Source organism: Oncorhynchus gorbuscha, linkage group LG15 (assembly GCF_021184085.1).
Source record: "Oncorhynchus gorbuscha isolate QuinsamMale2020 ecotype Even-year linkage group LG15, OgorEven_v1.0, whole genome shotgun sequence".
In the NCBI taxonomy this organism is placed as follows: Eukaryota; Metazoa; Chordata; class Actinopteri; order Salmoniformes; family Salmonidae; genus Oncorhynchus; species Oncorhynchus gorbuscha.
This window is the reverse complement of record NC_060187.1, coordinates 53178493-53198927: the sequence shown is the minus strand read 5'-3', so window position 1 is coordinate 53198927 and position 20435 is coordinate 53178493. Positions and strand designations below refer to the sequence as shown.

The 20435-nt window shown below is 42.1% G+C and overlaps 1 long non-coding RNA gene across 1 annotated transcript in view; it reads left to right on the top strand.

Moving 5' to 3' along the window:
* Window positions 1–2511: 2511 nt before the first annotated feature.
* LOC123998229 overlaps window positions 2512–20435 on the top strand; it is a 68503-nt gene continuing 50579 nt past the window's right edge. The window contains exon 1 of the long non-coding RNA XR_006832237.1: window positions 2512–2669. This is a non-coding gene — a long non-coding RNA (uncharacterized LOC123998229). The remainder of the gene's footprint in view (window positions 2670–20435) is intronic.

The following is a 20435-nucleotide window of genomic DNA, read 5'->3' as shown; positions in this document are numbered from 1 at the left end:
TCAATGTTTTGTGATCTTGACCTATAATTGACCACATGGATGACCTCTCATACGGAGGACAATCATTTTTATCTTGACATTTATTACACAACAACCAACCCATGCAACAACCAACCCCAGTCTCCCCTACACTGGACTGGATTCAGAGTTCACATGACTTCTGCTGGACTGACGTGGACAACTGCTGTGGAGTCAGTGGGTGTGTGTTACATTGTGACTCTTCCAGAGAGATTGTGGGTGGGTGTGCGTGCATGTGTGTGTGAGTTCTCTTGTGGCATGGTGTGAGGTCTGTAGCATTTGACTTTGATGGGTTTATGCTAGTGCTTGTGTGTGCTAGTGTGTGTTTGTGTGTACGTACGTGTGTGCGAGCGTGCAAATGGGTGATTGTGAAGACGACAACGTGAGGTCATTGGGTCATATGAGGACATAGACAGGGGGTGTGGTTGGTGTTGGTAGGTTGATGGAAAGTACACATTCCGATCCTCTTCCCACCATGCAGTGACACACCCATAGAATGTAAACTTCACCATAATAACCAGCACTTTTAACAAACTCATGAAAGCAGTAGCCAGGTGAATGACAGTACTCATATCAACCTAGACTCACAAAGTGAAGCACATATTGAATGCTGCTTTACCTAAATTATTTTTGTAAAGTTGGAAACAATAAATGTTTAACTTTGTGAGTTAAATCAAATGTTCTATTTATAAATGAACCAGCAATGATTTACTGAGACATGCTCCTTCCTGGTAAGAATGGTATTGTATGAGTCCATTTTCATCTTTTGATTGATTAAAAACGGCACCTAATACCCCGTGGTGCCAAGGTCAAAAGATTAATACATTAAATAACATAACCAACAAAGGTTGGTGTTTGATTGTAATGTATTACGCTGAGTACAATCAAGCTCGTTGGGCGTTGTTTTCGCTCGTTCGCGTTTGTGATTTCTTACCGTCCGGGTAACAAGAACACCAAGCCTGATGTTTCTGTTTAGTTCTTCTGTGGTTACTGATCCCGAGGGGGATTCTTCCTTATGGGCGTGTTGTCGGGTTAACAGTCTGGGAAAGACAGGTTGAAGCACAACTGGCCCCCTGAGGGACTTCCAGATCTGTCACAGTCAGGATCTGCCTTTGCAACATGTGCAGCAAGGTCCAATTATAAAAGCTGCACAAAAAGGCCCAAAAAGCCAAAGCATAAAAAAAACTTTGGTAAAACAAAATACATTTTTATTTGTTATTTATTTGTCCCCCTATCCATCCAGTGGGGATATGTAGGACATATGTAGGGTGTCAAACACCTCAGCATGATAAGACAAAAGACACAGGAAACAGGTTTTACCTCACACATCACATCATGTACTATACCATGCCAACATACGCACAATGTATTTTCTTCTGCCTTTCCTCTATAGTGCACGAAAAGGCTAAATGTTGCAGTCAAGCCATTTGTCACACTCCATATGCAAAAAGGCCATTTCCCAGCTTGGAATAGTAGGAGAGGAAAGACAAAAGTGCAGAGCAGTCAAATGGTACGAGTCCCCCCAAAGATGCACCCTTCGCAAGTGCTTCAATGCAAGCAATCCCCCTCTGAATGCCTGTAATTGCATGTAAAAAAAGCTTGTTTACAGCTTTGTTGCGTGGCTCATATATCTGACCAAGAAGTAATGTTACGTGGCTCATATATCTGACCAAGAAGTAATGTTACGTGGCTCATATATTTGACCAAGAACATTTGGCAGGCTTGGATGGTGCCTGGCTGAGGTTGGCGTGCGACACGGGTGACAGCTCCCACCTCTTCCAGCTGAGCGGTCTGTCATTACCCTTTTCTGGAAAACAGGCATTTTCCCCAAATCCATGCTTTCATTTTTTTCTTCTTGTAATAAAACGTGTCGCCCACGTAAATGCACGCAGACATATATAGACTTAACTACATGTTTGCACTTTTAGCGATTCATGGGTCCTACTTTAGACATAGTCTCTGAGATCGTGGGGAGCTGTGAGGGACAGAGAGAGAAATACAGGCAGACACCAGAGACCAATAAAACCTAAGACTATACCACATTCAGCATGACAATCTATATAATTTGTGCACAACAGTATGCATGTTTTATGTGTGTTTGAGTTATGTGTGCATGGGCTTTTAAAGTGGAACTGGCAGCATCTTAGCAACATGAAATCTTTTAAAAATCTGTTCATATACAGTACACTCACAGGAAGAATGGGAAACTTGAAAAAAAAATCTGACAAGTGAGCACTTTGATATGGTCATTTTCACATTTTCATAAATTCCTAGAATGTTTGGGATTTACGTAAACTAAGGCATTTGTGAAAATTCTATAGCAATATGTTTGGACAAATTGCAGTAAATTATAAAACCTAATAAAAACATCTCTCTTGTCCAGGACCAGAGTCCACGCAGACCACTGCACCATAGCCAATCAGAACTACAGTAGACCTTTATGCAAACAAGCCATTTGCCACACATGCCTGCCATCATTCACTTTGAACTGGACTGTGTGTTTACAGGTAGTTGCAACAGCGGGATTTTATCTTATTAGAATGCATTCGCCAAAAGCCACAAAATACAGCTGAACGGATTTCTACAAATACCACAGGAGTCTCTTGCATTTGGGAACTTTACAGTCCTATTGGTCAAACAACCATGAAACGGTAGGCTCTCTTCTCCCTCAGTTATGCACACCAACAACAACCAGATCAATAACTAATGCTAGCCAGAGCAAGATGTGCTGAAATCTAGCAAAGGAACATTAGATAAACCCTCTCAAACTTTTTCAGCTAGTTGTCCATCAAAATTGCACTGATAAACGATTGGGAATTGTACTGTAGCCTACTCATCCTTCTGCAGCTTGCCTGCCAATGTATGCTTGTCCCAACCAAGCACTCAAGCTAACTGGCTAAAGTTGGCAAGCTTGCTAGCTAGCTACTTCCAGACACAAATGAGAGAACACCTCACTGGTGGTTGGTTAGACTGTTTACATGTTATCTAGAGCGTTCATGACTAACTATAACTTTTTTTGCCTACGTTTACTGACACCAGTCATATTCAGTGAGTGTTGTGCGTTCGTAAATTCCTCAGATATTCTGCTTTGAAATCAGAGTAGCTAGCTAGATAGCCAGAGTGAATTTGCCAAAGCGAAAGAGATATGCTAGCTAACAGATAACAGTTGTTTAAGTTCTTGCTAGCTAACCAAATGACACCTGCATCTAGCTGTTTATAGCCACCAAAAAATGACATGAGGGGTAAAAGTCAGTCAGTCAGTCACTCACTCACCCACTCCTCCAATGACATGACTGGATACTGGACATTCTGACGGGCCACCCCCAGGTGGCAACATATTCACCACGCTGACCCACAACATGTGTGCCCCTCGGGGTGCATGCTCAGTCCCCTCCTGTACTCCCTGTTCATTCATGACTGCATGGCCAGTCACGACTCCAACACCATCATTAAGTTTGCCGATGACACAACAGTGGTAGGCCTGATCACCGGCAACAACGAGACAGCCTATAGGAAGGAGGTCAGAGACATGGCCATGTGGTGCCAGGACAACAACCTCTCCCTCAACGTGATCAAGACAAAGGAGATGATTGTGGACTATAGGAAAAGGAGGACCGAGCACTCCCCCATTCTCATCGATGGGGCTGTAGTGGAGCAAGTTGAGAGCTTCAAATTCCTTGGTGTCCACATCACCAACAAACTAACATGGTCCAAGCATACCAAGACAGTAGTGAAGAGGGCATGACAAGACCTATTCCCCCTTAGGAGACTGAAAAGATTTGGCATGGGTCCTCAGATCCTCAAAAGGTTCTACAGCTGCACCATCGAGAGCATCCTGACTGGTTGCATCACTGCCTGGTATGGAAACTGCTCGTCCTCCGACCCCAAGGCACCACAGAGGGTAGTGTACGCAGTGCATCGCTGGGGCCAAGCTTCCTGCCATCCAGGAGCTCTATACCACGCAGTGTCAGAGGAAGGCCCTAACAATGGTCAAAGACTCCAGCCACCCTCTTCGTAGACTGTTCTCTCTGCTACCGCATTGCAAGCGGTACCGGAGCACCAAGTCTAGGTCCAAGAGGCTTCTAAACAGCTTCTACCCCCAAGCCTTAAGACTTCTAAACATCTAATCAAATGGCTACCCAGACTATTTGCATCTGCCCTACCCTTTTTACGCCGCTGCTACTCTCTGTTATTATCTATGTATAGTCACTTTAATAACTCTACCTACATGTACATATTACCTCAATTACCTCGACTAACCGGTGCCCCCACACATTGACTCTGTACCGGTACCCCCTGTATATTGTCTTGCTATTTGTATTTGTATTTAGCAGCAGCTACTCTTCCTGGGGTAGAGCAAAATTAAGGCAGTTTATAAAATTTAAAACAAATTACAATACACTCACAGATTTCACAACACACTGTGTGCCCTCAGGCCCATACTCCACCACTACCACACACTGTAACTACAGTACTATATCCATGTGTATGTATAGTGCATATGTTATCGTGTGTATGCATGTGTCTGTGCCAATGTTTGTGCTGCTTCACAGTCCCTGCTGTTCCATAAGGTGTTTTTATCTGTTTTTTAAACTAATTTTACTGCTGGCATGAGTTACTTGATGTGGAACATAGTTCCATGTAGTCATGGCTCTATGTAGTACTGTGTGCCTCACATAGTCTGTTCTGGACTGTGAAGAGATCTCTTGTAGCATGTCTTGTGGGGTATGCATGGGTGTCCGAGCTGTGTGCCAGTAGTTTAGACAGACAGCTCGGTGCATTCAACATGTCAATACCTCTCATAAATCGAAGTAGCGATGAAGTCAATCTCTCCTCCACTTTCAGCCAGGAGAGATTGACATGCATATTATTAATATTAGCTCTCTGTGTACATCCAAGAACCAGCCATGCTGCCCTGTTCTGAGCCAATTGCAATTTTCCTAAGTCCTTTTTTGTGGCACCTTACCACACGACTGAACAGTAGTCGAGGTACGACAAAACTAGGGCCTGTAGGACCTGCCTTGTTGATAGTGTTGTTAAGAAGGTAGAGCATTGCTTTGTTATAGACAGACTTCTCCACATCTTAGCTACTTCTACATCAATATGTTTTGACCATGACAGTTTACAATCTAGGCTTACTTCAAGCAGTTTCACCATCTCAACTTGCTCAATTTCCACATGATTTATTCCAAGATTTAGTTGAGGTTTAGGGTTTAGTGAGTGTTTTGTTCCAAATACAATGCTTTAGTTTTAGAAATATTTAGGGCTAACTTATTCCTTGCAAGGGGCCTAAACAGCTACTCTGGGAAATTCCTGATTCTAACTGGATTTTACTGCTGCTCTTTAACTACTTCTTACTTTTATTTCTTATTCGTATTTTTTAAACTGCATTGTTGGTTAGGGGCTTGTAAGTAAGCATTTCATTGTAAGGTTGTATTCACCACATGTGACTAATACAGTTTGATTTGATTTTGATTTGACAACCTTTTAGCAGCTAGCTAGCTAGCTCTCTAGTTAACATTAGGCTCCATGTTTTTAGCTCGCTACATAGATAGACATGATAGCCTATTAGCCACGTTATGATGGACTTGTGATCATTGCCCTTCCTAGTCTGATTGTATTGACATTCCCAGCCTCATTTACATTTGTCAGTTTTTGTCTAAAATATTGAGTCATTGAAAGTGAAACAGTGCATCCCGAATGGGGGCAGCAAACAATGTACCAGGTCGGCTGTGATTTACAACCTGATAGCAATAGCTTTTGGACCACCGGGAAATGTATTGGTGAATTACATTAATCATGCAATGAACTGCATCCATCTATTTTGCCAGCAATGCGTTAGTGTACAGTCGTGGCCAAAAGTTTTGAGAATGACACAAATATACATTTTCACAAAGTTTGCTGCCTCAGTGTCTTTAGATATTTTTGTCAGATATTACTATGGAATACTGAAGTATAATTACAAGCATTTCATAAGTGTCAAAAGCTTTTATTGACAATTACATGAAGTTGATGGAAAGAGTACATTTTTGCATTGTTGACCCTTCTTTTTTAAGACCTCTGCAATCCGCCCTGGCATGCTGTCAATTCATTTCTGGGCCACATCCAGGGCTTGATGGCAGCCCATTCTTGCATAATCAATGCTTGGAGTGTGTCAGAATTTGTGGGTTTTTGTTTGTCCACCCGCCTCTTGAGGATTGACCACAAGTTCTCAATGGGATTAAGGTCTGGGGAGTTTCCTGGCCATGGACCCAAAATATCAATGTTTTGTTCCTCGAGCCACTTAGTTATCACTTTTGCCTTACTGCCAGGTGCTCCATCATACTGGAAAAGGCATTGTTCATCACCAAACTGTTCCTGGGTGGTTGGGAGAAGTTATTCTCGGAGGATGTGTTGGTACCATTCTTTATTCATGGCTGTGTTCTTAGGCAAAATTGTGAGTGAGTCCACTCCCTTGGCTGAGAAGCAACCTCAGATATGAATGGTCTCAGGATGCTTTACTATTGGCATGACACAGGACTGATGGTAGCGCTCACCTTGTCTTCTCCGGACAAGCTTTTTTCCAGATGCCCCAAACAATCAGAAAGGGGATTCATCAGAGAAAAGGACTTTACCCCAGTCCTCAGCAGTCCAATCCCTGTACCGTTTGCAGAATATCCGTATGTTTTTTATGGAGAGAAGTGACTTCTTTGCTGCCATTCTTGACACCAGCCCATCCTCCAAAGGTCTTCGCATCACTGTGCGAGCAGATGCACTCACACCTGCCTGCTGCCATTCCTGAGCAAGCTCTGTACTGGTGGGGTCCCGATCCCACAGCGGAATCCAATTTAGGAGATGGTCCTGGCGCTTGCTGGACTTTCTTGGGCACCCTGAAGCCTTCTTCACAGCAATTAAACCCCTCTCCTTGAAGTTCTTGATGATCCGATAAATGGTTGATTTAGGTGCAATCTTACTGGCAGCAATACTGCCTGTGAAGCCCTTTTTGTGCAAAGCCATGATGACGACACGTGTTTCCTTGCAGGTAACCATGGTTTACAGAGGAAGAACAATGATTCCAATCACCATCCTCCTTTTGAAGCTTCCAGTCTGTTATTCGAACTCAATCAGCATGACAGAGTGATCTCCAGGCTTGTCCTTGTCAACACTCACACCTGTGTTAACATGATGTCAGCTGGTCCTTTTGTGGCAGGGCTGAAATGCAGTGAACATTTGTTGGGGGGGGGGGGATTCAGTTCATTTGCATGGCAAAGAGGGACTTTACAATTAATTGCAATTCATCTGATCACGCTTCATAACATTCTGGAGTATTTGCAAATTGCCATCATACAAACTGAGGCAGCAGACTTAGTGAAAATTAATATTTGTGTCATTCTCAAAACTTTTGGCCACAACTGTACGTCATAGAATGTTGAGTCAAATATAACCTATTTTAAAACCTCTTATCAAGTTGGTTTTGTAGCATAAACTGGGATTTTTTTACATTTCTTGCTGATATTATGATTGTCTGTTAGTTCCATAAATGCAAAGTAGTTCAAATGCTGTCAATTCCACTTTTTACAGCGAATGCTGTAGTCTCTGCAATGACACAGTGAAATTGTGAGTAACATAATTGATCCTATCCTCTGGATGTTTTTGGTTAGGGAGCATGGGTATTTAGACCACAGATTGCAGCCACAGTCAAACTCCAGCATGTCTCTCACATTCCCAAACTTAAAGTCTTCACAGAGCTGATAGTTATACCACCCACCTTGAATTCCCATATGGACACTAGCTACATGCCAGGTTAAAGCCTGGACCTGAGCCTGCACTGTCCCTGTCTTTCTCAACGTACCATGATTCCTTCTCCTTGGAATCCTGAGATACTAAACCTCCTCTTTTCCCATACGATCACTATAGTATTACTATCTCCGTATATTATCTTACCCCCACACCAAAACCCATTCCCCACCACTGTATGTTTTGTGTAATCTCGGAAACTCAGATACAAAATCTTGCATAACTGTTAAGATACATATATGTTATGTACGTCTGTTGTGTAATGCACTTAAATTCCCCCCTCCCGGGATGATGGCCATTTTGTACAGTGTGGCCAGTGATCCCAATGATGATACTGCACAGAGAGAGAAGATTGATAACTGTGTAAAACTCCAGTGGTGAAAACAAAGAATTTACATCACAGCTCACATTTTACACTCCCTAGGGGGATGTGATGAGAGTGGTTTTGACTGGGGCTTGTCAGGGGTCAAACTAGGCTTCACTAAATGCTATTATAGGTTCATGGCTGAAATGTACTCATATGCCTGACGGGTATGTTTTTCAGTGATCACCATCATCATCTCTTCAAGTTCCTGGAACAGTACTCATGACCAGACATTTCCAGTGAATCTCACAATGCTGTATAATAAAGAATTGCCAGAGAATCTACCACAGAATCATGTCCATAGTGATAAAAAAACCATTGTGGTGTACACTACATTTAATTAGCACAATTTATGAAATTGGATTATTGGATTATCGAATCCAATAATCTATGTCCTGCCAGCCACACCTCCCCATATTGAGATTCCTCTCATTTTAGCAACCACAATATGGAACCCATGTATGGTCATCTTTCTCAGCTCCCAATCTCACCATTCAGTGTGACACCACTTTCCATCTGAATTACTCCTACCCTTTTTTCTCCCCATCTCTCCATCTGTCCCAAAAGTAACAGTGTTGTGTACTCTAGCAGTGTCATCCCATGGAGCAAACAGGACTCATCTTTAATGGGAACCATTAGTCTTCCTGGATCAACATGAGGTGCACATCTACCTTCACATCGTCCCTGACAGCATTTCCTGTCTCGCCGGGCCTCAGGCATAATCAGGAGTAAATGAGACGTGGTTGATTCTGGAGACAGGCCGTCTCTACGCTATTGCAGATAGGGATAAAGGGAGCATTACCCCTACCACTCCTCCTTCACATGTTCAGCAGCTTACCCAGAGAGAGAGTGGAGTCTAGGGTATGACGGTTTGTTGTCAGTGTCCTGTTATCTATTTTTGGGGTCTGTGATACGTCTGTCTCAAGTGCATCGTTGGCTCTACTTTACAGGACGTTCATACATCAAAGGATAGTAATTAATCTTACTTTTACCATCTTTATGGCACACACTTTGTTGACTAATGCACTCCTTGCTAGTATGCAGGAGTTTATTTTTGATTAATTACCAAGTAAATTTCCCAAGGAAACTTTGTAACATGCAATACTACACGCAATCACCCAGACAGAAAAATAAACAAAGCAACACATTTGAAAGTGATATTGGTTCTGTAAACAAACACCAAGCACGAGAGACATGGTGCCATAAGTGTTTGTTGCTAAAGGATCTCTGCTGACTTTGGTGAGCAGGTCACTGCATAAATCAAATCAAATCAAATCAAATTTTATTTGTCACATACACATGGTTAGCAGATGTTAAATGCGAGTGTAGCGAAATTCTTGTGCTTCTAGTTCCGACAATGCAGTGATAACCAACAAGTAATCTAACTAACAATTCCAAAACTACTGTCTTATACACAGTGTAAGGGGATAAGGAACATGTACATAAGGATATATGAATGAGTGATGGTACAGAGCAGCATACAGTAGATGGTATCGAGTACAGTATATACATATGAGATGAGTGTGTAGACAAAGTAAACAAAGTGGCATAGTTAAAGTGGCTAGTGATACATGTGTTACATAAGGATGCAGTCGATGATGTAGAGTACAGTATATACATATGCATATGAGATGAATAATGTAGGGTAAGTAACATTATATACGGTAGCATTGTTTAAAGTGGCTAGTGATATATTTACATCATTTCCCATCAATTCCCATTATTAAAATGGCTGGAGTTGGGTCAGTGTCAATGACAGTGTGTTGGCAGCAGCCACTCAATGTTAGTGGTGGCTGTTTAACAGTCTGATGGCCTTGAGATAGAAGCTGTTTTTCAGTCTCTCGGTCCCAGCTTTGATGCACCTGTACTGACCTCGCCTTCTGGATGATAGCGGGGTGAACAGGCAGTGGTTCGGGTGGTTGATGTCCTTGATGATCTTTATGGCCTTCCTGTAACAACGGGTGGTGTAGGTGGGCAGGTAGTTTGCCCCCGGTGATGCGTTGTGCAGGCTTCACTACCCTCTGGAGAGCCTTACGGTTGAGGGCGGAGCAGTTGCCGTACCAGGCGGTGATACAGCCCGCCAGGATGCTCTCGATTGTGCATCTGTAGAAGTTTGTGAGTGCTTTTGGTGACAAGCCGAATTTCTTCAGCCTCCTGAGGTTGAATAGGCGCTGCTGCGCCTTCTTCACGACGCTGTCAGTGTGAGTGGACCAATTCAGTTTGTCTGTGATGTGTATGCCGAGGAACTTAAAACTAGCTACCCTCTCCACTACTGTTCCATCGATGTGGATAGGGGGGTGTTCCCTCTGCTGTTTCCTGAAGTCCACAATCATCTCCTTAGTTTTGTTGACGTTGAGTGTGAGGTTATTTTCCTGACACCACACTCCGAGGGCCCTCACCTCCTCCCTGTAGACCGTCTCGTCGTTGTTGGTAATCAAGCCTACCACTGTTGTGTCGTCCGCAAACTTGATGATTGAGTTGGAGGCGTGCGTGGCCACGCAGTCGTGGGTGAACAGGGAGTACAGGAGAGGGCTCAGAACGCACCCTTGTGGGGCCCCGTGTTGAGGATCAGCGGGGAGGAGATGTTGTTGCCTACCCTCACCACCTGGGGGCGGCCCGTCAGGAAGTCCAGTACCCAGTTGCACAGGGCGGGGTCGAGACCCAGGGTCTCGAGCTTGATGACGAGCTTGGAGGGTACTATGGTGTTGAATGCCGAGCTGTAGTCGATGAACAGCATTCTCACATAGGTATTCCTCTTGTCCAGGTGGGTTAGGGCAGTGTGCAGTGTGGTTGAGATTGCATCGTCTGTGGACCTATTTGGGCGGTAAGCAAATTGGAGTGGGTCTAGGGTGTCAGGTAGGGTGGAGGTGATATGGTCCTTGACTAGTCTCTCAAAGCACTTCATGGTGACGGAAGTGAGTGCTACGGGGCGGTAGTCGTTTAGCTCAGTTACCTTAGCTTTCTTGGGAACAGGAACAATGGTGGCCCTCTTGAAGCATGTGGGAACAGCAGACTGGTATAGGGATTGATTGAATATGTCCGTAAACACACCGGCCAGCTGGTCTGCGCATGCTCTGAGGGCGCGGCTGGGGATGCCGTCTGGGCCTGCAGCCTTGCGAGGGTTAACACGTTTAAATGTCTTACTCACCTCGGCTGCAGTGAAGGAGAGACCGCATGTTTCCGTTGCAGGCCGTGTCAGTGGCACTGTATTGTCCTCAAAGCGGGCAAAAAAGTTATTTAGTCTGCCTGGGAGCAAGACATCCTGGTCCGTGACTGGGCTGGATTTCATCTTGTAGTCCGTGATTGACTGTAGACCCTGCCACATGCCTCTTGTGTCTGAGCCATTAAATTGGATTCCACTTTGTCTCTGTACTGACGCTTAGCTTGTTTAATAGCCTTGCGGAGGGAATAGCTGCACTGTTTGTATTCAGTCATGTTGCCAGACACCTTGCCCTGATTAAAAGCAGTGGTTCGCGCTTTCAGTTTCACGCGAATGCTGCCATCAATCCATGGTTTCTGGTTAGGGAATGTTTTTATCGTTGCTATGGGAACGACATATTCGACGCAAGTTCTAATGAACTCGCACACCGAATCAGCGTATTCGTCAATATTCCCATCTGACGCAAGACTATATTCTCCACAGAAACAAACAGCATGGGGAGCAGTGAGACATCCCTTCAGTCACCTACAGTATTGCCCCTTTGTTTTTACATTTGATTTCAACTCTTGCTAACATATTGTTTAGCTTGCATTCACTGGGAATTCACATTTTTTTTCTGTAGTATTCACTACAATGAATACTGTACTGTACTGTACTGTACTGTACTGTACTGTACTGTACTGTACTGTACTGTACTGTACTGTACTGTACTGTACTGTACTGTACTATATAATTCACTGTAGTGTTTTTGTGGGCATGACAGTACTACACTACAGTATTCACTGTAATGTTTTTGCAGACATGACTGTAGCATACTATAATATTCACAGTAGTGTTTATGTGGACTTTACTGTAGTATACTGTAGTATTTTTGCGGACATGACCGCACTACACTATCAATCAAATCGAATTGTATTGGTCACATGATTGTGTTTAGCAGATGTTATTGCGAGTGTGCTTGTGCCTATAAACTCAGCAAAAAAAAACGTCCTCTCACTGTCAACTGCGTTTATTTTCAGCAAACTTAACGTGTAAATATTTTTATGATCATAACAAGATTCAACAACTGAGACATAAACTGAACAAGTTCCACAGACATGTGACTAACAGAAATGGAATAACAAAGGGGGGTCAGAAGCAAAAGTAACAGTCAGTATCTGGTGTGGCCACCAGCTGCATTAAGTACTGCAGTGCATCTCCTCCTCATGGACTGCACCAGATTAGCCAGTTCTTTCTGTGAGATTTTACCCCAATCGTACACCAAGGCACCAGCAAGTTCCCAGACATTTCTGGGGGGAATGGCCCTAGCCCTCACCCTCCGATCCAACAGGTCCCAGGTGTGCTCAATGGGATTGAGATCCGGGCTCTTCGCTGCCCATGGCAGAACACTGACATTCCTGTCTTGCAGAAAATCACGCTCAGAACGAGCAGTATGGCTGGTGGCATTGTCATGCTGGAGGGTCACATGAGGAAGGGTACCACATGAGGGAGGAGGATGTCTTCCCTGTAACACATAGCGTTGAGATTGCCTACAATTACAACAACTCAGTCCGATGATGCTGTGACACACCGCCCCAGATCATGACAGACCCTCCACCTCCAAATCGATCCCGCTCCAGAGTACAGACCTCAGTGTAACGCTCATTCCTTTGACGATAAACGCAAATCCGACCATTACCCCTGATGAGACAAAACCGCAACTTGTCAGTGAAGAGCACTTTTTGCCAGTCCTGTCTGGTCCAGCGATGGTGGGTTTGTGCCCATAGGCAACATTGTTGCCGGTGATGTCTGGTGAGGACCTGCCTTGCAACAGGCCTACAAGCCCTCTGTCCAGCCTCTCTCAGCCTATTGCAGACAGTCTGAGAACTGATGTTGGGATTGTGCGTTCCTGGTGTAACTCGGGCAGTTGTTGTTGCCATCCTGTACCTGTCCTGCAGCTGTGATGTTCGCATGTTCCGATCCTGTGCAGGTGTGGTTACACGTGGTCTGCCACTGTGAGGACGATCAGTTGTCTGTCCTGTCTCCCAGTAGCACTGTCTTAGGCGTCTCACAGTAAGGACATTGCAATTTATTGCCTTGGCCACATCTGCAGTCCTCATGCCTCCTTGCAGCATGCCTAAGACACGTTCACGCAGATGAGCAGGGACCCTGGGCATCTTTCATTTGGTGTTTTTCATAGTCAGTAGAAAGGCCTCTTTAGTGTCCTAAGTTTTCATCAATGTGACCTTTAATTGCCTACCGTATGTAAGCTGTTAGTGTCTTAATGACCGTTCCACAGGTGCATGTTCATTAATTGTTAATGGTTCATTGAACAAGCATGGAAAACAGTGTTTAAAACCCTTTACAATGAAGATCTGTGAAGTTATTTGGATTTTTACAAATTATCTTTGAAAGACAGGGTCATGAAAAAGGGACTTTTCTTTTTTTGCTGGTTTTAGTTCCGACGGTGCAGCAATATCTAACATTTACATTACATTTACATTTAAGTCATTTAGCAGACGCTCTTATCCAGAGCGACTTACAAATTGGTGCATTCACCTTATGACATCCAGTGGAACAGCCACTTTACAATAGTGCATCTAAATCTTTTAAGGGGGGGGGGGGGGAGAAGGATTACTTTATCCTATCCTAGGTATTCCTTAAAGAGGTGGGGTTTCAGGTGTCTCCGGAAGGTGGTGATTGACTCCGCTGTCCTGGCGTCGTGAGGGAGTTTGTTCCACCATTGGGGGGCCAGAGCAGCGAACAGTTTTGACTGGGCTGAGCGGGAACTGTACTTCCTCAGTGGTAGGGAGGCGAGCAGGCCAGAGGTGGATGAACGCAGTGCCCTTGTTTGGGTGTAGGGCCTGATCAGAGCCTGGAGGTACTGAGGTGCCGTTCCCCTCACAGCTCCATAGGCAAGCACCATGGTCTTGTAGCAGATGCAACAAGTAATATCTAACAATTTCACAAGAAATACCTAATACCCACAAATCTAAGTTAAGCAATGGAATTAAGAATATATATATATATATGGATGAGCAATGTCAGAGTGACATAGACTAAGATACAGTATATAGTATAGAATACAGTATATACATATGACATGAGTAATGCAAGATATGTAAACATTATTATAGTATTCACTGTAGTGTTTTTGCAGACTTTACTGTAGTATTCACAGTAAAATCCGCAAAAACATTTCAGTAAATACTGCAGTATACTGCAGTTATATCCTAAAAAACACTACAGTGAATACTACAGTAAAGTCCGCAAAAGCACTACAGTGAATACCATAGTATATCATAGTCATGGCCGCAAAAACACTACAGTGAATACTACAGTTATGTCCGTAAAACAACTACAGTGAATACTGTACAATACAGTCATGTCTGCAGAAACACTACAGTGAATACTACAATAAAGTCTGCAAACACACTACAGTTAATATTATAGTGTAGTACGATCATGTCCGCAAAAACACTACAGTGAATACTATATTATACTAAAGTAATGTCTGCAAAAGCACTACAGTGAATACTACAGTATACAACAGTCATGTTCTGCAAAAACACTATGGTGAATATTATAGTATACTACAGTAAATGTCCGCAAAATAATTACAGTGAATACTATAGTATACCAAAGTAATTTCCGCAAAAACACTACAGTGAATACTGTATAGTATAGTCATGTCCACCGAAACACTACAGTGAATATGACAGTAAAGTCCGCAAAAACATTTCAGTTAACATTGTAAACTACAGTAATGTCTGCAGAAACACTACAGTGAATAATACAGAAAGGTCTGCAAAAACACAACAGTGAATACTACAGTTATGTCCGTAAAACAACTACAGTGAATACTGTACAATACAGTCATGTCTGCAGAAACACTACAGTGAATACTACAATAAAGTCTGCAAACACACTACAGTGAATATTATAGTGTAGTACGATCATGTCCGCAAAAACACTACAGTGAATACTATATTATACTAAAGTAATGTCTGCAAAAGCACTACAGTGAATACTACAGTATACAACAGTCATGTTCTGCAAAAACACTATGGTGAATATTATAGTATACTACAGTAAATGTCCGCAAAATAATTACAGTGAATACTATAGTATACCAAAGTAATTTCCGCAAAACACTACAGTGAATACTGTATAGTATAGTCATGTCCACCGAAACACTACAGTGAATATGACAGTAAAGTCCGCAAAAACATTTCAGTAAACATTGTAAACTACAGTAATGTCTGCAGAAACACTACAGTGAATACTACAGAAAGGTCTGCAAAAACACAACAGTGAATGCTATAGTGTAGTATGATCATGTCTGCAAAAACGCTTGAGTGAATATTATAGTATACTACATTTATGTCTGCATAAACACTACAGTGAATGCTATATTATACTAAAGCAATGTCCTCAAAAACACTACAGTGATTACTGTAAACTACAGCCATGTCCGCAGAAACACTACAGTGAAATCTACAGTAATGTCCGCAAAAACACAAAAGTGAATACTACACTATACTACAGTCATGGCAGCAAAACACTACAGTGATTCAACAGTAAAGTCCACAAAAACTACAGTGAATACTATAGTGTAGTACAGTTATGTCCACAAAAACACTACAGTGAGTATTATAGTATACCACAGTAATATTCTGCAAAAACAATACAGTGAATACTGCAGTATACTACAGTCATGTTCTGCAAACAAACTGCAGTAAATATTATAGTATACTACAGTAATGCCCATTTTCTTTTACAGTGAATACTATAGTATACTAAAGTTATCGGCAAAAACACTAGAGTGAATACTGTATACTATAGTCATGTCCGCCAAAACACTGCAGTGAATACGACAGTATACTATAGTCATGTACACAAAAACATTACAGTATACTGCAGCAAAGTCTGCAAAAACACTACAGTGAATACGACAGTACACTACAGTCATGTCTGCAAAAACACTATAGCGATTATTATAGTATACTACATTCATGTCTGCAAAAATACTAGAGTGAATACTGTATACTATGGTCATGTCTGCAAAAACACTAAAGTGAATACTATAGTGTAGTACGGTCATGTCCGCAAAAACACTAAAGTGAATATTATAGTTGACTACACCCATGTCTGCAAAAACACTACAGTGAATACTAAGTACACTACAGTCATGTTCGCAAAAAATCTACAGTGAATACTATATTATACTATAGTAATGTACACAAAAACATTACAGTATACTACAGCAAAGTCTGCAAAAACATTACAGTGAGTATTCTAGTATTCTTCAGTCATGTTCGCAAAAACATTACAATGAATACTGCAGTAAAGTCCGCAAAAACATTACGGCGAATATTATAGTATACTACACTCATGTCTGCGAAAACACAACATTGAATACTATAGTGTACTATAGTCATGCTCACAAAAACACTACTGTAAATACTATATTTTACTATAGTCATGTACGCAAAAGCATTACTACAGTAGACTAAAGCAAATTCTGTACAAACACTACAGTAAAGTCCGCAAAAATACTACAGTGAGTACTATAGTATACTTCAGTCATGTCTGCAAAAACACTACAGGGAATACTGCAGTAAAGTCCACAAAAACACTACAGTGAATACTATGGTATACTACAGTCATGTCTGCAAAAACACTACAATGAATACCATAGTGTAGAACGGTCATGTCCCCAAAAACACTGATTGAAAAAGAGGTCCTTTCAACGGATTTTGGATTATGACAAAATATGCCATCTTTCCCAGGCTTCTCAATCTAGTCATGAAAAACATATCTATATCTGGTTGTAATTTGATTATCAGGGCAGTCTCTCCTGAGACCTATAGACTGTGATGTAAGGGAGTGTCTGCCTTAGCGTTAATGAATTATTTGTTAGGGATAGGGTCTAGTTTCCTGAATTTCTGCCTGACTGACGTGCCCAAATCATTGGTAGCATTGGATCGAAAAGACTTTGAAGTTTCTAAAACTGTTAACATAATGTCTGAGACTATAACAGGCAGGCGAAGATTCCAAGAAAATCCAACCAGAAATAATAATTTTTTGAGGTCCCAGGCTCTTATAATGGAAACCTATTGTTTCTATTTAAATCTCCCTGTCACGTTCTGACCTTAATTTCCTTTGATTTGTCGTTATTTAGTATGGTCAGGGCGTGAGTTGGGGTGGGCAGTCTGTTTGTTTTTCTATGATTTTGGGATTTCTATGTTTCGGCCTAGTATGGTTCTCAATCAGAGGCAGGTGTCATTAGTTGTCTCTCATTGAGAATCATACTTAGGTAGCCTGGGTTTCACTGTTTGTTTGTGGGTGATTGTCTATGTTAGTTGCTTGTGTCAGCACAGTTCTCATTATAGCTTCACGGTCGTTATTCGTTTATTGTTCTGTATAGTTTGTATTCAGTGTTCACTGCTTTCTTTAATTAAAAAATCATCATGAACACATACCACGCTGCATTTTGGTCGGCTCCTTACGACGATCGTGACACTCCCAGATTGCAATTCCTATGGCTTCCACTAGATGTCAACAGTCTTTATTCAAGGTTTCAAGCAAATATTTTGAGTTTTGGTGAGCACCGGAACAATATCAGTCTTTCAGCGTGCGAGAGAGAGGGCACATGCTTACTAATTTTCCTTTCCTATTAAACATACTACTTTCCGTATGAAATGTTATAGTTTATTTACATTTTAGAGTACCTGAGGATTGAATAGAAACGTCGTTTGACTTGTTTGGTTGTTTAGTTTAGCGGTAGCTTTTGGACTCCTTTGTCTGCATGTTGAATGAGTGGATTACTGAAATTGATGGCGCCAACTATACTGACTTTTTGGGATATAAAGAAGGATTTATCTAACAAAACGACCATTCATGTTGTAGATGGGACCCTTGGGATTGCAAAAAGAGGAAGATCTTTAATCACAATTTGGGATTTTATGAAGCCTGTGCTGGTTGAAAAATCTGTTGATATGGGGCTCCGTCCTCAGACAATTGCATGGTATGCCTATTTTAAATCGGGCAACGAAGTTAGATTAACAAGACTTTAAACCTGTTAAGCCTACCCCCTACTTTTTCGAATATTCTGTTAAAAATCGCGCAACATTTCAGCATCCTGCTACTCATGCCAGGAATATAGTATATGCATATGATTAGTATATGTGGATAGAAAACACTCTGACGTTTCTAAAACTGGTTAAATCATGGCTGTGACTATAACATAACCTGTGTTTAATCGAAAAGCGGAAGAAAAACTGATCACCAAAATCTGGAAAATATATCAATGCGCCACTTGCATGTATTGTCTATTGGAAAGCAAATTACATGGGGCTGAGATTGCAAGTCCTACAGCTTCCACACGATGTCGCCAGTCTTGTCAATTGCCTGGGCTTTGTTTCTTGGTCAAACGAGTAAGAGAGAGCCCATTCCTTCTGGTCTCCGACAGGATGTTTTGGATGAGAAAATTCCGAACATGATTTCAAGACGTGGAGCTATTGAATACACATCGCCCCTTGATCAATTTGATAGATTTTAACGTTTACTAATACCTAAAGTTGGATTACAAAAGTATTTCGAAGTGTTTTGTGAAAGTTTATCATCGACTTTTTTAATTTAAAAAAATGACGTTGCGTTTTAAAACGCTGTTTTTTCCTGGATCACACACTCTTCATAGATCGATATTTAGGTTATATATGGACCGATTTAATCGGAAAAAAAAGACCCAATAGTGATGTTTATGGGACATCTAGGAGTGCCAACAAAGAAGATCGTCAAAGGTAATGAATGTTTTATATTTTATTTCTGCGTTTTGTGTAGCGCCGGCTATGCTAATTATTTTGTTTACGTCCCCTTCAGGTATTTTGGGGTGTTGCATGCTATCAGAAAATAGCTTCTCATGCTTTCGCCGAAAAGCATTTTAAAAATCTGACTTGTTGGCTGGATTCACAACGAGTGTAGCTTTAATTCAGTACCCTGCATGTGTGTTTTAATGAACGTTTGAGTTTTAACGAGTGCTATTAGCATTTAGCGTAGCACATTTGCATTTCCAGATGGCTAGATGGGACGCCTGCGTGTCGGGTGGAGTTAAGAGGTTAAGCTTTTCAATTATATAAGAATGTTCATGAATGTTTAATATTACGATTATTTATTTGAATTGCGCACCCTCCAATTTCACCGGATGTTGTTGGCTGGTGTCCCGCTAGTAGGACACCTATCCCTAGAGAGCATACGAGGCCTCTGGGTGTGTCTATGTGGGACAAATATACCCAGGGGACACAAGGGGGGAGGACATACAAGTGATCGGGGGAAGGATAGTTTATCTCTCTTTGGCAACTCAGCCTCAGGCCTGAAAATGTACCCCACCTGATGACATTTACACCATCCCTCCACCCTTCCACACCCACTCCAGTCAGGTTGTCCATTTCATCATCAGGTGTTTCATGGAACATAGCATCATACAGTGGGGCAAAAAAGTAATTAGTCAGCCACCAATTGTGCAAGCGTTTTCTGTAAGTCTTCACAAGGTTTTCACACACTGTTGCTGGTATTTTGGCCCATTCCTCCATGCAGATCTCCTCTAGAGCAGTGATGTTTTGGGGCTGTTGCTGGGCAACACGGACTTTCAACTCCCTCCAAAGATTTTCTATGGGGTTGAGATCTGGAGACTGGCTAGGCCACTCCAAGACCTTGAAATGCTTCTTACGAAGCCATTCCTTCGTTGCCCGGGCGGTGTGTTTGGGATCATTGTCATGCTGAAAGACCCAGCCACGTTTCATCTTCAATGCCCTTGCTGATGGAAGGTTTTCACTCAAAATCTCACGATACATGGCCCCATTCATTCTTTCCTTTACACGGATCAGTCGTCCTGGACCCTTTGCAGAAAAACAGCCCCAAAGCATGATGTTTCCACCCCCATGCTTCACAGTAACTATGGTGTTCTTTGGATGCAACTCAGCATTCTTTGTCCTCCAAACACGACGAGTTGAGTTTTTACCAAAAAGTTCTATTTTGGTTTCATCTGATCATATGACATTCTCCCAATCTTCTTCTGGATCATCCAAATGTTCTCTAGCAAACTTCAGATGGGCCTGGACATGTACTGGCTTAAGC